Source organism: Triturus cristatus, chromosome 2_1 (assembly GCF_964204655.1).
Source record: "Triturus cristatus chromosome 2_1, aTriCri1.1, whole genome shotgun sequence".
In the NCBI taxonomy this organism is placed as follows: Eukaryota; Metazoa; Chordata; class Amphibia; order Caudata; family Salamandridae; genus Triturus; species Triturus cristatus.
Window position 1 is genome coordinate 997867528 of NC_140581.1, and position 17299 is coordinate 997884826.

At 41.6% G+C, this 17299-nt stretch overlaps 1 pseudogene across 1 annotated transcript in view; it reads left to right on the plus strand.

The window, feature by feature from the left end:
- Window positions 1-17299, plus strand: part of LOC146866213 (perilipin-2-like) — a 72345-nt pseudogene that overhangs the window by 13938 nt on the left and 41108 nt on the right. The gene's annotated exons all lie outside the window — the stretch shown is intronic.

Here is a 17299-nt window from a genome sequence, read left to right on the forward strand (position 1 = left end):
GATATTCCATGACATGACATTCCTGACATTCATGACATGACATTCCATTCATGAAATTCCATGACGACATTCCTGACAGTCCATTCCATGACATGACATTCCTGACATTGATTACATGACATTCCATTCATTGACATGACATGCCTGACATTTCTGACATTCCATTCCATGACATTCCTGACATTCATTACATGACATTCAAGACATTCCATTCTTTGACATGACATTCCATTCCATGACATGAAATTCCCGACATTCATGACATTCCATGACATTCCATGAAATGACATTCCTGATGATATTCATGACATGACATTCCATTCATGACATTCCATGACTTGACATTCCAAGACATGACATTCCTAACATTCCATTCCTTGACATTCATGACATTCCATTCCATGACATTCCTTGCATTCCATTCCATGACATCCATGGCATAACATTCCTGATGACATTCCTGACATTCCATTCCATGACATTCATGACATTCCTGACATTCCTGATGACATTCATGACATGACATTCCATTCACGACATTCCATGACTTGACATTCCAAGACATGACATTCCATTCTATGACATGACATTCCTGACATTCCATTCAATGACATTCATGACATTCCTTTCCATGACATTCCTGAAATTCCATTCCATTCCATGACATGACATTTCTGACATTCCTGATGACATTCCTGACGTTCATGATATGACATTCCATTCCATGACATGACCTTCCTGACATTGCATTCCAAGACATGACATTCCATTCCATGACATGACATTCCTGATATTCCAAGACATGACATTCCTTGACATGACATTCCTGATAGTCCATTCCATGACATTCCATTCTATGACATGACATTCCTGACATTCCCGATGACATTCTGACATTCATGACATGGCATTCTATTCCATGACATGACATTCCTGACATTCCACATTGCTGAGATTCCTGACATGACATTCCTGACATGACATTCCATTCATGACATTCCATTCATGACATTCCATGACATTCCATTCCATGACGTTCGTGACATTCCATGACATGACATTCCATTCCATGATATTCCTGACATTCCACCACATGAAATTCCTGACATTCCAAGACATGATATTCTTCAAATTCCTGAAATTCCATTCCTCACATTCCATTCCATGAGATTCCTGATATTCCATGACATTCCTGACATTCTATTCCATGAGATTCCTGATATTCCATGACATTCCATGACATGACATGACATTCCTGACATTCCATGACATGAAATTCCTGATATTCCATGACATTCCTGATATTCCATTCTATGACATGACATTCCTGACATTCATAACATGACATTCCATTCATGAGATTCCATTCCATGACATGACATTCCTGACAGTCCATTCCATTACATGACATTCCTGACATTCCTGATGACATTCATGACATTCTATTCCATTCATGACATTCCATTACATGATATGACATTCCATTCCTTGACATATGACATTCCATTCCATGACATGACATTCCTGACATTGCATTACAAGACATGACATTCCATTCATTGACATGACATTCCATGACATTCCTGACATTCCATTCCATGACCTGACATTCCTCACATTCCATTCAATGACATTCATGACATTCCTTTCCATGACATTCCTGAAATTCCATGACATGACATTTCTGACATTCCTGATGACATTCCTGACGTTCATAATATGACATTCCATTCATGACATTCCATTCCATGACATGACCTTCCTGACATTGCATTCCAAGACATGACATTCCTGACATTCCATTCCATGACATGACATTCCTGATATTCCAAGACATGACATTCCATTCCTTGACATGACATTCCTGACAGTCCATTCCATGACATTCCATTCTATGACATGACATTCCTGACATTCCCGATGACATTCTGACATTCATGACATGGCATTCTATTCCATGACATGACATTCCTGACATTCCACATTGCTGACATTCCTGATGACATTCCTGACATGACATTCCATTCATGACATTCCATGACATTCCATTCTATGACGTTCATGACATTCCATGACATGACATTCCATTCCATGATATTCCTGATATTCCATTCCATGACATTCCAACACATGAAATTCCATTCCATTCCAAGACATGACATTCCTCACATTCCTGAAATTCCATGACATTCATGGCATTCCATTCCTCACATTCCATTCCATGAAATTCCATTCCATGACATTCCTGACATTCCATTCCATGAGATTCCTGATATTCCATGACATTCCTGACATTCCATTCCATGAGATTCCTGATATTCCATTCCATGACATTCCTGACATTCCATTCCATGACATGACATTCCTGACATTCCATGACATGAAATTCCTGACATTCCATTCCATGACATGACATTCCTGATATTCCATTCTATGACATGACATTCCTGACATTCATAACATGACATTCTATTCATGACATTCCATTCATGACATTCCATTCCATTACATGACATTCCTGACAGTCCATTCCATTACATGACATTCCTGATGACATTCATGACATTCCATTCCATTCCATGACATTCCATTCCTTGACATGATTTGACATTCCATTCCATGACATGACATTCCTGACATTGCATTACAAGACATGACATTCCTGACATTCCATTCCATGACATGACATTCCTAACATTCCTGATGACATTCATGACATGACATTCCATTCATGACATTCCATGACTTGACATTCCAAAACATGACATTCCTAACATTCCATTCCATTCCTTGACATTCATGACATTCCATTCCATGACATTCCTGGCATTCCATTCCATGACATCCATGACATAACATTCCTGATGACATTCCTGACATTCCATTCCATGACATTCATGACATTCCTGACATTCCTGATGACATTCATGACATGACATTCCATTCACGACATTCCATTCCATGACTTGACATTCCAAGACATGACATTCCATTCTATGACATGACATTCCTGACATTCCATTCAATGACATTCATGACATTCCTTTCCATGACATTCCTGAAATTCCATTCCATGACGTGTCATTTCTGACATTCCTGATGGCATTCCTGATGTTCATGATATGACATTCCATTCCATGACATGACCTTCCTGACATTGCATTCCAAGACATGACATTCCATTCCATGACATGACATTCCTGACATTCCAAGACATGACATTCCTTGACATGACATTCCTGACAGTCCATTCCATGACATTCCATTCTATGACATGACATTCCTGACATTCCCGATGACATTCATGACATGGCATTCTATTCCATGACATTCCTGACATTCCACATTGCTGACATTCCATGACATTCCATTCCATTCATGACATTCCATGACATTCCATTCCATGACGTTCATGACATTCCATGACATGACATGACATTCCATTCCATGATATTCCTGACATTCCAACACATGAAATTCCTGACATTCCAAGACATGATATTCCTCAAATTCCTGAAATTCCATGACATTCATGGCATTCCATTCCTCACATTCCATTCCATGAAATTCCATTCCATGACATTCCTGACATTCCATTCCATGAGATTCCTGATATTCCATGACATTCCTGACATTCCATTTCATGAGATTCCTGATATTCCATTCCATGACATTCCTGACATTCCATGACATGACATTCCTGACATTCCATGACATGACATTCCTGATATTCCATTCTATGACATGACATTCCTGACATTCATAACATGACATTCCATTCATGACATTCCATTGCATGACATGACGTTCCTGACAGTCCATTCTATTACATGACATTCCTAACATTCCTGATGACATTCATGACATTCCATTCCATTCATGACATTCCATTACATGACATGACATTCCATGACATGACATTCCTGACATTGCATTACAAGACATGACATTCCATTCATTGACATGACATTCCATGACATTCCTGATATTCCATTCAATGACCTGACATTCTTCACATTCCATTCAATGACATTCATGACATTCCTTTCCATGACATTCCTGAAATTCCATTCCATGACATGACATTTCTGACATTCCTGATGACATTCCTGACGTTCATAATATGACATTCCATTCATGACATTCCATTCCATGACATGACCTTCCTGACATTGCATTCCAAGACATGACATTCCTGACATTCCATGACATGACATTCCTGATATTCCAAGACATGACATTCCATTCCTTGACATGACATTCCTGACAGTCCATTCCATGACATTCCATTCTATGACATGACATTCCTGACATTCCCGATGACATTTTGACATTCATGACATGGCATTCTATTCCATGACATGACATTCCTGACATTCCACATTGCTGACATTCCTGATGACATTCCTGACATGACATTCCATTCATGACATTCCATGACATTCCATTCTATAACATGACATTCCATTCCATGATATTCCTGATATTCCATTCCATGACATTCCAACACATGAAATTCCTGACATTCCAAGACATGATATTCCTCACATTCCTGAAATTCCATGACATTCATGGCATTCCATTCCTCACATTCCATTCCATGAAATTCCATTCCATGACATTCCTGACATTCCATTCCATGAGATTCCTGATATTCCATGACATTCCTGACATTCCATTCCATGAGATTCTTGATATTCCATTCCATGACATTCCTGACATTCCATTCCATGACATGACATTCCTGACATTCCATGACATGAAATTCCTGACATTCCATTCCATGACATGACATTCCTGATATTCCATTCTATGACATGACATTCCTGACATTCATAACATGACATTCTATTCATGACATTCCATTCATGACATTCCATTCTATGACATTCCATTCCATTACATGACATTCCTGATGACATTCATGACATTCCATTCCATTCATGACATTCCATTCCATGACATTCCATTCCTTGACATGATTTGACATTCCATTCCATGACATGACATTCCTGACATTGCATTACAAGACATGACATTCCTGACATTCCATTCATTGACATGACATTCCATGACATTCCTGACATTCCTGATGACATTCATGACATGACATCCCATTCATGACATTCCGTTCCATGACTTGACATTCATGACATTCCTGACATTCCATTCCATGACATTCCTGGCATTCTATTCCATGACATCCAAGACATGACATTCCTGATGACATTCCTGCCATTCATAATATTCCATTCCATGACATTCATGACATTCCATTCCATGACATTCCTGATGAGATTCATGACATGACATTCCATTCACGACATTCCATTCACGACATTCCATTCCATGACTTGACATTCATGACATTCCAATACATGACATTCCTGATATTCCATTCCATGACATGTCATTCATGACATTCCATTCTATGACATGACATTCCTGATATTCCATTCTATGACATTCCATTCCATGACATTCATGGCATTCCATTCCATGACACTCATGACATGACATTCCTGACATTCCATTCCGTGACATGACATTCCTGACATTCCATTCCATGACATTCCTGACATTCCATGACATGACATTCCTGACATTGCATTACAAGACATGACATTCCTGACATTTCATTCCATGACATTCATGACATTCTATTCAATGACATACCATTCCTGACATTCCATTCCATGACATTCCTGACATTCCATTCTGTGACATTCCTGATATTCCATTCTATGCCATTCATGACATGACATTCCCTTCCATGACATGACATTCCTGACTTTCCTGGCATGACATTTATGACATTCATGGCATTCCATTCCATGACATGACATTCCATGACATGACATTCCTGACATTCCATGACATGACATTCCTGGCATGACATTTATGACATTCCTGACATTCCTGACATTCCATTCCATGACAGTCATGACATGACATTCCATCCCATGACATTTCTGATATTCATGATTTTCAATTCCATGATATTCATGACATTCCATTCTATGACTTGACATTCCTGACATTCATGACATGACATTCCATTCATGACATTCCATTCCAAAACATGACTTTCCTGACATTCCATGACATGACATTCCTGATGACATTCCTGACATTCATGACATGACATTCCATTCATGAAATTCCATGACATGACATTCCTGACATTCCGTTCCATGATATGATATTCCTGACATTCCATTGAATGACATTCGACATGACATTCCATTCATGACATTCCATGACATGACATTCCTGACATTCCATGACATGACATTCCATGACATGACATTCCTGACATTCCATTCCATGACGTTCATGACATTCCATGACATGGCATTCCATTCCATGACATTCCATTCCATGATATTCCTGACATTCTATTCCATGACATTCCTGATATTCCATGACATGACATTCCTGACATTCCAAGACATACCATTCCTCACATTTCTGAAATTCCATGACATTCATGGCATTCCATTCCTCACATTCCATTCCATGAAATTCCATTCCATGACATTCCTGACATTCCATTCCATGAGATTCCTAATATTCCATGACATTCCTGACATTCCATTCCACGAGATTCCTGACATTCCATTCCATGACATTCCTGACATTCCATTCCATGACATGACATTCCTGACATTCAATGACATGAAATTCCTGACATTCCATTCCATGACATGACATTCCTGATATTTCATTCTATGACATGACATTCCTGACATTCATGACATGACATTCCATTCATGACATTCCATGACATGACATTCGACAGTCCATTCCCTTACATGACATTCCTGACATTCCTGATGACATTCATGACATAACATTCCATTCATGACATTCCATTCCATGATATGACATTCCATTCCATTCCATGACATGACATTCCTGACATTGCATTACAAGACATGACATTCCTGACATTCCATTCCATGACATTCATGACATTCATTACATGACATTCATGACATTCCATTCTTTGACATGACATTCCATTCCATGACATTCATGACATTCCATTCCATGACATTCATGACATTCCATTCCATGACATGACATTCTTGACATTCCTGATGACATTCATGCTCAGACGTGAGTCCCTTGCTCACTTTGCCACTGGATTCAAGCAAGCCTGGCTGAAGACGGCTGAAATGCCAGAAACCGGTCCTAGGAAGCTTGTTTCCGGTCCAGGGAAGACATGGCTTGGCAGTTTGGGCTGGACTGTTCCCATGAGGCACAGGGTCAGACTGATTTGCATATTGCCATGTCTGAACTGGGGTGGCAGAGTGGGCTAAAGAACGGTGGTGGATTAAACCCAGATCAGTTGACTGGGGGTGAGTGCTTGCAATGTTCAACACTCCGTCCATCATTTCCTTTGGTATTGCTTTGTTCGCCATAAGTTGGCAGGGTATGCTCAGACGTGAGTCCCTTGCTCACTTTGCCACTGGATTCAAGCAAGCCTGGCTGAAGACGGCTGAAATGCCAGAAACCGGTCCTAGGAAGCTTGTTTCCGGTCCAGGGAAGACATGGCTTGGCAGTTCAGGCTGGACTGTTCCCATGAGGCACAGGGTCAGACTGATTTGCATATTGCCATGTCTGAACTGGGGTGGCAGAGTGGGCTAAAGAACGGTGGTGGATTAAACCCAGATCAGTTGACTGGGGGTGAGTGCTTGCAATGTTCAACACTCCGTCCATCATTTCCTTTGGTATTGCTTTGTTCGCCATAAGTTGGCAGGGTATGCTCAGACGTGAGTCCCTTGCTCACTTTACCACTGGATTCAAGCAAGCCTGGCTGAAGACGGCTGAAATGCCAGAAACCGGTCCTAGGAAGCTTGTTTCCGGTCCAGGGAAGACATGGCTTGGCAGTTCGGGCTGGACTGTTCCCATGAGGCACAGGGTCAGACTGATTTGCATATTGCCATGTCTGAACTGGGGTGGCAGAGTGGGCTAAAGAACGGTGGTGGATTAAACCCAGATCAGTTGACTGGGGGTGAGTGCTTGCAATGTTCAACACTCCGTCCATCATTTCCTTTGGTATTGCTTTGTTCGCCATAAGTTGGCAGGGTATGCTCAGACGTGAGTACCTTGCTCACTTTGCCACTGGATTCAAGCAAGCCTGGCTGAAGATGGCTGAAATGCCAGAAACCGGTCCTAGGAAGCTTGTTTCCGGTCCAGGGAAGACATGGCTTGGCAGTTTGGGCTGGACTGTTCCCATGAGGCACAGGGTCAGACTGATTTGCATATTGCCATGTCTGAACTGGGGTGGCAGAGTGGGCTAAAGAACGGTGGTGGATTAAACCCATATCAGTTAACTGGGGGTGAGTGCTTGCAATGTTCAACACTCCGTCCATCATTTCCTTTGGTATTGCGACATTCATGACATGACATTCCATTCATGACATTCCATGACTTGAAATTCATGACATTCCAAGACATGACATTCCTGACATTTCATTCCATGACATTCCATTCCATGACATTCCTGGCATTCCATTCCATGACATCCATGATATGACATTCCTGACATTCCTGATGACATTCCTGACATTCATAACATTCCATTCCATGACATTCCATTCCATGACATGACATTCCTGACATTCCTGATGACATTCATGACATTCCATTCCATGACATTCACGACATTCCATTCCATGACTTGACATTCATGACATTCCAAGACATGACATTCCTGACGTTCCATTCCATGACATGTCATTCATGACATTCCATTCTATGACATGACATTCCTGACATTCCATTCCATGACATTCATGACATTCCATTCCATGACATGACATTCCTGATATTCCAATCCATGACATTCCATTCCATGACATTCCATTCCATGACATTCCTGGCATTCCATTCCATGACACTCATGACATGACATTCCTGACATTCCATTCCATGACATGACATTCCTGACATTCCATTCCATGACATTCCTGACATTCCATTCTATGACATGACATTTCTGACATTGCATTACAAGACCTGACATTCCTGACATTTCATTCCATGACATTCATGACATTCCATTCAATGACATAACATTCCTGACATTCCTGACATTCCATGACATTCCTGACATTCCATTCCGTGACATTCCTGATATTCCATTCCATGGCATTCATGACATGACATTCCTGACATTCCTGACATTCCCTTCCATGACATGACATTCCTGACTTTCCTGACATGACATTTATGACATTCATGGCATTCCATTAAACGACATGACATTCCATGACATGACATTCCTGGCATGACATTTATGACATTCCTGACATTCCTGAAATTCCATGACATGACATTCTTGACATTCCTGACATTCCATTTCATGACATTCATGACATGACCTTCCATGACATTCCATCCCATGACATTCCTGACATTCATGATTTTCAATTCCATGATATTCATGACATTCCATTCTATGACTTGACATTCCTGACATTCCTGATGACATTCCTGACATGACATTCCATTCATGACATTCCATTCCATGACATGACTTTCCATGACATGACATTCCTGATGACATTCCTGACATTCATGACATGACATTCCATTCATGAAATTCCATGACATGACATTCCTGACATTCCATTCCATGATATGATATTCCTGACATTCCATTCAATGACATTCATGACATTCCATTCCATGACATTCCTGAAATTCCATCCCATGACATGACATTTCTGAAATTCCTGATGACATTCCTGACGTTCATGACATGACATTCCATTCCAACACATGACCTTTCTGACATTGCATTCTAAGACATGACATTCCTGACATTCCATTCCATGACATTCCTGACATTCCTGATGACATTCCTGACATTCATGACATGACATTCGATTGATGACATTCCATTCCATGACATGCATGACATTCCATTCCATGATATTCCTGACATTCCTTTCCATGACATTCATGACATGACATTCCATGACATTCCAGACATGACATTCCTGATATTCCATGAGATGAAATTCCTGACATTCCAACACATTACATTCCTCACATTCCATGACATGAAATTCCATGACATTCATGGCATTCCATTCCTCACATTCCATTCAATGAAATTCCATTCTATGACATTCCTGACATTCTATTCCATGAGATTCCTGATATTCTATTCCATGACATTCCTGACATTCCATTCCATGACATTCCTGATATTAATGACATGACATTCCTGACATTCCATGACCTGACATTCCAAGATATGAAATTCCTGACATTCCATTCCATGACATGACATTCCTAATATTCCATTCTATGACATGACATTCCTGACATGACATTCCATTCCTTGACATGTCATTCCTGACAGTCCATTCCATTACATGACATTCCTGATGACAATCATGACATTCATGACATAACATTCTATTCATGACATTCCTGACATTCCATTCCATGACATGACATTCCTGACATTGCATTACAAGACATGACATTCCTGACATTCCATTCATTGACATGACATTCCCGACATTCCATTCCATGACATTCCTGACATTCATTACATGACATTCATGACATTCCATTCTTTGACATGGCATTCCTGACATTCCATTCCATGACATGACATTCCCGACATTCATGACATTCCATTCCATGACATTCATGACATTCCATTCCATGACATGATATTCCTGATGACATTCATGACATGACATTCCATTCCATGACTTGACATTCATGACATTCCAAGACATGACATTCCTGACATTCCATTCCATGACATTCATGACATTCTATTCCATGACATTCCTGGCATTCCATTCCATGACATTCATGACATGATATTCCTGACATTCCATTCCATGACTTGACATTCCTGACATTCCATTCAATGTCTTTCATGACATTCCATTCCATGACATGGCATTCCTGACATTCCTGATGACATTCCTGACATGATATTCCATTCATGACATTCCATTCCATGACATGCCTGACATTGCCTTCTAAGACATGACATTCCTGACATTCCATTCATTGACATGACATTCCATGACACTCCTGACATTCCTGACATTCCATTCCATGACATTCCTGACATTCTATTCCATGAGATTCCTGATATTCTATTCCATGACATTCCTGACATTCCATTCCATGACATTCCTGATATTAATGACATGACATTCCTGACATTCCTGACATTCCATTCCATGACATTCATGACATTCCATTCCATGACATTCCTGGCATTCCATTCCATGACATTCATGACATGATATTCCTGACATTCCATTACATGACTTGACATTCCTGACATTCCATTCCATGTCTTTCATGACATTCCATTCCATGACATGGCATTCCTGACATTCCTGATGACATTCCTGACATGATATTCCATTCATGACATTCCATTCCATGACATGCCTGACATTGCCTTCTAAGACATGACATTCCTGACATTCCATTCATTGACTGACATTCCATGACATTCCTGACATTCCTGACATTCCATTCCATGACATTCCTGACATTCATTCCATGACATTCATGACATTCATTACATGACATTCATGACATTCCATTCTTTGACATGACATTCCATTCCATGACATTCATGACATTCCATTCCATGACATTCATGACATTCCATTCCATTTCATGACATGACATTCTTGATATTCCTGATGACATTCATGCTCAGACGTGAGTCCCTTGCTCACTTTGCCACTGGATTCAAGCAAGCCTGGCTGAAGACGGCTGAAATGCCAGAAACCGGTCCTAGGAAGCTTGTTTCCGGTCCAGGGAAGACATGGCTTGGCAGTTCGGGCTGGACTGTTTCCCATGAGGCACAGGGTCAGACTGATTTGCATATTGCCATGTCTGAACTGGGGTGGCAGAGTGGGCTAAAGAACGGTGGTGGATTAAACCCAGATCAGTTGACTGGGGGTGAGTGCTTGCAATGTTCAACACTCCGTCCATCATTTCCTTTGGTATTGCTTTGTTCGCCATAAGTTGGCAGGGTATGCTCAGACGTGAGTCCCTTGCTCACTTTGCCACTGGATTCAAGCAAGCCTGGCTGAAGACGGCTGAAATGCCAGAAACCGGTCCTAGGAATCTTGTTTCCGGTCCAGGGAAGACATGGCTTGGCAGTTCGGGCTGGACTGTTCCCATGAGGCACAGGGTCAGACTGATTTGCATATTGCCATGTCTGAACTGGGGTGGCAGAGTGGGCTAAAGAACGGTGGTGGATTAAACCCAGATCAGTTGACTGGGGGTGAGTGCTTGCAATGTTCAACACTCCGTCCATCATTTCCTTTGGTATTGCTTTGTTCGCCATAAGTTGGCAGGGTATGCTCAGACGTGAGTACCTTGCTCACTTTGCCACTGGATTCAAGCAAGCCTGGCTGAAGATGGCTGAAATGCCAGAAACCGGTCCTAGGAAGCTTGTTTCCGGTCCAGGGAAGACATGGCTTGGCAGTTCGGGCTGGACTGTTCCCATGAGGCAAAGGGTCAGACTGATTTGCATATTGCCATGTCTGAACTGGGGTGGCAGAGTGGGCTAAAGAACGGTGGTGGATTAAACCCAGATCAGTTGACTGGGGGTGAGTGCTTGCAATGTTCAACACTCCATCCATCATTTCCTTTGGTATTGCTTTGTTCGCCATAAGTTGGCAGGGTATGCTCAGACGTGAGTCCCTTGCTCACTTTGCCACTGGATTCAAGCAAGCCTGGCTGAAGACGGCTGAAATGCCAGAAACCGGTCCTAGGAAGCTTGTTTCCGGTCCAGGGAAGACATGGCTTGGCAGTTCGGGCTGGACTGTTCCCATGAGGCACAGGGTCAGACTGATTTGCATATTGACATGTCTGAACTGGGGTGGCAGAGTGGGCTAAAGAACGGTGGTGGATTAAACCCAGATCAGTTGATTGGGGGTGAGTGCTTGCAATGTTCAACACTCCGTCCATCATTTCCTTTGGTATTGCTTTGTTCGCCATAAGTTGGCAGGGTATGCTCAGACGTGAGTCCCTTGCTCACTTTGCCACTGGATTCAAGCAAGCCTGGCTGAAGACGGCTGAAATGCCAGAAACCGGTCCTAGGAAGCTTGTTTCCAGTCCAGGGAAGACATGGCTTGGCAGTTCAGGCTGGACTGGTCCCATGAGGCACAGGGTCAGACTGATTTGCATATTGCCATGTCTGAACTGGGGTGGCAGAGTGGGCTAAAGAACGGTGGTGGATTAAACCCAGATCAGTTGACTGGGGGTGAGTGCTTGCAATGTTCAACACTCCGTCCATCATTTCCTTTGGTATTGCTTTGTTCGCCATAAGTTGGCAGGGTATACTCAGACGTGAGTCCCTTGCTCACTTTGCCACTGGATTCAAGCAAGCCTGGCTGAAGATGGCTGAAATGCCAGAAACCGGTCCTAGGAAGCTTGTTTCCGGTCCAGGGAAGACATGGCTTGGCAGTTTGGGCTGGACTGTTCCCATGAGGCACAGGGTCAGACTGATTTGCATATTGCCATGTCTGAACTGGGGTGGCAGAGTGGGCTAAAGAACGGTGGTGGATTAAACCCAGATCAGTTGACTGGGGGTGAGTGCTTGCAATGTTCAACACTCCGTCCATCATTTCCTTTGGTATTGCTTTGTTCGCCATAAGTTGGCAGGGTATGCTCAGACGTGAGTCCCTTGCTCACTTTGCCACTGGATTCAAGCAAGCCTGGCTGAAGACGGCTGAAATGCCAGAAACCGGTCCTAGGAAGCTTGTTTCCGGTCCAGGGAAGACATGGCTTGGCAGTTCGGGCTGGACTGTTCCCATGACACACAGGGTCAGACTGATTTGCATATTGCCATGTCTGAACTGGGGTGGCAGAGTGGGCTAAAGAACGGTGGTGGATTAAACCCAGATCAGTTGACTGGGGGTGAGTGCTTGCAATGTTCAACACTCCGTCCATCATTTCTTTTGGTATTGCTTTGTTCGCCATAAGTTGGCAGGGTATGCTCAGACGTGAGTCCCTTGCTCACTTTGCCACTGGATTCAAGCAAGCCTGGCTGAAGACGGCTGAAATGCCAGAAACCGGTCCTAGGAAGCTTGTTTCCGGTCCAGGGAAGACATGGCTTGGCAGTTTGGGCTGGACTGTTCCCATGAGGCACAGGGTCAGACTGATTTGCATATTGCCATGTCTGAACTGGGGTGGCAGAATGGGCTAAAGAACGGTGGTGGATTAAACCCAGATCAGTTGACTGGGGGTGAGTGCTTGCAATGTTCAACACTCCGTCCATCATTTCCTTTGGTATTGCGACATTCATGACATGACATTCCATTCATGACATTCCATGACTTGACATTCATGACATTCCAAGACATGACATTCCTGACATTCCATTCCATGACATTCCATTCCATGACATTCCTGGCATTCTATTCCATGACAGTCCATTCCATGACATGACATTCCTGACATTCCTGATGACATTCATGACATTCCATTCCATGACATTCCTGGCATTCCATTCCATGACATCCATGACATGACATTCCTGACATTCCTGATGACATTCCTGACATTCATAACATTCAATTCCATGATATTCACGACCTTCCATTCCATGACTTGACATTCATGACATTCCAAGACATGACATTCCTGACATTCCATTCCATGACATGTCATTCATGACATTCGATTCTATGACATGACATTCCTGACATTCCATTCCATGACATTCATGACATTCCATTCCATGACATGACATTCCTGATATTCCAATCCATGACATTCCATTCTATGACATTCCATTCCATGACATTCCTGGCATTCTATTCCATGACACTCATGACATGACATTCCTGACATTCCATGACATGACATTCCTGATATTCTATTCCATGACATTCCTGACATTCCATTCTATGACATGACATTTCTGACATTGCATTACAAGACCTGACATTCCTGACATTTCATTCCATGACATTCATGACATTCCATTCAATGACATAACATTCCTGACATTCCATTCCGTGACATTCCTGATATCCCATTCCATGACATTCATGACATGACATTCCTGACATTCCCTTCCATGACATGACATTCCTGACTTTCCTGACATGACATGTATGACATTCATGGCATTCCATTAAACGACATGACATTCCATGACATGACATTCCTGACATTCCATGACATGACATTCATGGCATGACATTTATGACATTCCTGAAATTCCATGAGATGACATTCTTGACATTCCTGACATTCCATTCCATGACATTCATGACATGACCTTCCATGACATTCCATCCCATGACATTCCTGACATTCATGATTTTCAATTCCATGATATTCATGACATTCCATTCTATGACTTGACATTCCTTATGACATTCCTGACATGACATTCCATTCATGACATTCCATTCCATGACATGACTTTCCTGACATTCCATTCCATGACATGACATTCCTGATGACATTCCTGACATGACATTCCATTCATGACATTCCATTCCATGACATGACTTTCCTGACATTCCATTCCATGACATGACATTCCTGATGACATTCCTGACATTCATGACATGAAATTCCATGACATGACATTCCTGACATTCCATTCCATGATCTGATATTCCTGACATTCCATTCAATGACATTCATGACATTCCATTCCATGACATTCCTGAAATTCCATCCCATGACATGACATTTCTGAAATTCCTGATGACATTCCTGACGTTCATGACATGACATTCCATTCCATGACATGACCTTTCTGACATTGCATTCCAAGACATGACATTCCTGACATTCCATTCCATGACATGACATTCCTGACATTCCTGATGACATTCCTGACATTCATGACATGACATTCGATTGATGACATTCCATTCCATGACATGACATTCCTGACATTCCATTCTATGACAAAACATTGCTGACATTCTTGATGACTCCTGACATTCATGACTTGACATTCCATTCATGACATTCCATGACATGACATTCCTGACATTCCATTCCATGACATTCCATTCCATGATATTCCTGACATTCTATTCCATGACATTCATGACATGACATTCCATGACATTCCAGACATGACATTCTTGATATTCCATGAGATGAAATTCCTGACATTCCAACACATTACAATCCTCACATTCCATGACATGAAATTCCATGACATTCATGGCATTCCATTTCTCACATTCCATTCAATGAAATTCCATTCTATGACATTCCTGACATTCTATTCCATGACATTCCTGACATTCCATGACCTGACATTCCAAGATATGAAATTCCTGACATTCCATTCCATGACATGACATTACTGATATTCCATTCTATGACATGACATTCCTGACATGACATGTCATTCCTGACAGTCCATTCCATTACATGACATTCCTGATGACAATCATGACATTCATGATATAACATTCTATTCATGACATTCCAACCATGACATGACATTCCTGACATTCCATTCCTTGAGATGACATTCCTGACATTCCAATCCATGACATGACATTCCTGACATTGCATTACAAGACATGACATTCCTGACATTCCATTCATTGACATGACATTCCCGACATTCCATTCCATGACATTCCTGACATTCATTACATGACATTCATGACATTCCATTCTTTGACATGGCATTCCTGACATTCCATTCCATGACATGATATTCCCGACATTCATGACATTCCATTCCATGACATTCATGACATTCCATTCCATGACATGACATTCCTGATATTCCTGATGACATTCATGACATGAAATTCCATTCATGACATTCCATTCCATGACTTGACATTCATGACATTCCAAGACATGACATTCCTGACATTCCATGACATTCATGACATTCTATTCCATGACATTCCTGGCATTCCATTCCATGACATTCATGACATGATATTCCTGACATTCCATTCCATGACTTGACATTCCTGACATTCCATTCCATGTCATTCATGACATTCCATTCCATGACATGGCATTCCTGACATTCCTGATGACATTCCTGACATGATATTCCATTCATGACATTCCATTCCATGACATGACATTCCTGACATTGCCTTTTAAGACATGACATTCCTGACATTCCATTCATTGACATGACATTCCATGACATTCCTGACATTCTATTCCATGACATTCCTGACATTCATTACATGACATTCATGACATTCCATTCTTTGACATGACATTCCATGACATGACATGACATTCCCGACATTCATGACATTCCATTCCA